The 1,413-nt window shown below is 50.3% G+C and overlaps 1 protein-coding gene across 1 annotated transcript in view; it reads right to left on the bottom strand.

Moving 5' to 3' along the window:
- Positions 1-1,208, bottom strand: part of FANCI (FA complementation group I) — a 68,933-nt gene extending 67,725 nt beyond the window's left edge. The window contains 1 exon segment of the mRNA XM_017890148.1: positions 1,132-1,208. The gene's annotated coding sequence lies outside the window, so the exon portion shown is untranslated.
- Positions 1,209-1,413: the final 205 nt, after the last annotated feature.

The following is a 1,413-nucleotide window of genomic DNA, read 5'->3' on the forward strand; positions in this document are numbered from 1 at the left end:
TCTATATATATATATATATATAAAGCTCAGTCTAGGTTAAACGTTTCTGTAGTACATCCTCTCATGGCACCAGTAAACTCTCTTACATACTGTCACCAATTTTTAATATTACATGTGTAATTATCAGATTAACAAATGTTATCTCCCACTAGACTATAAGTCCCGTAAGGACAGAGACCGTAGCTGTTTTTATCACTGTATCTCCAGCACTTAACACTACCTAGCTCAAACTAGGTAACTAACAAATATTTGTTGAACAAATTATTGAACCCCTATAATAGGGAAGACACTGGGCCCAACACTTTACGTTCATTAACATGACCCTCACAACACCACCTATTAGGTGTAATATTAGCCCCATTTTAAATGAACAATTTTTGGGATTCAGATATTAGGGAATTTCCCCCAAGATTAGAAGGCTAGCAAGTGGCACAGAGAGAAGTGAAACCCAAGTCTGTCCAGCTCCAGACTCCAAGATCTCATGCTTTGAACTACTGGATGCAAATAGGGCACACCAACCTAATAAGGTGTCCAGCCAGAAGGGACAGGCGGCTTCGGAGGGGAATACGTTTAAATCAATCTAGGCACATTTGCTAAAATCATCCTAAAACCAGAGGTAAGACCACAGGCGGGTAGCTGTGAATTCCCTGAGCGCGAAGTAAATTTCTTGTCAAGAGACGCCGGAGAGCATCAGAGATCTGAAGTCAAGATCCGAGAATGGCAGAGCCCCGCCGGCGGGAAACGCTGCGGCCTTCCCTTCCGGGTTCTTCAGTTAACAAGCCGTGAACGCAAATACAGAAACTATAACACGCAGCAGCTGGTGATGGAGACCGTGACCGGACAACAAATGCAAAGCAAGGTTAAGGGATATTTCTCAGAAGAGCTGAACCTCGACCAAGGGAGAAGAATTTAACAGGAGGGGCTCCCACTGAGGCACACCCCTAGGAGGGAACTGCAAAAGCTGAAGCAGGCAGCGGGAGACAGCGGAGAGCGTCTACTTTCCAGACCACAGAACGCCAAGTCAGAACACGAGCCTCCTTTCCCCCACGGAACCGCTCCCTCCTAGGGGCCCAGTCCCACAGCCCGAGCCCAAGAAACTCGCGAGCCGCTCTGCAGTCACCACGACCTCACCTCCGCCACAAACTTCCAAAAAGCCCGCTCAACCCAACGCCGCCACACTTCCGTTACCCGTAACAACAAGTTCCGCCCTCGCGGCTCACTTCCGCCGTCCGGGTGCCAGCGGGCGGGGTGTAAGATGAAGACTCAAGGTTGTGCTGGGAAGCGTACGGAGTTCTAGAATGTCACCCCTCACAGTCGGAGGGGGGCGCTGCCTGTCCGAACTCGCGCTTGGGATTGCCGATGAGCACGCGCTCGGGATTGCCGAGCGTGCCCGGCGCGGTGCCCCGACAGGTT

The sequence above is a fragment of the Rhinopithecus bieti genome, unplaced genomic scaffold (genome assembly GCF_001698545.2).
Source record: "Rhinopithecus bieti isolate Rb0 unplaced genomic scaffold, ASM169854v2 scaffold_20154, whole genome shotgun sequence".
NCBI lineage: Eukaryota > Metazoa > Chordata > Mammalia > Primates > Cercopithecidae > Rhinopithecus > Rhinopithecus bieti.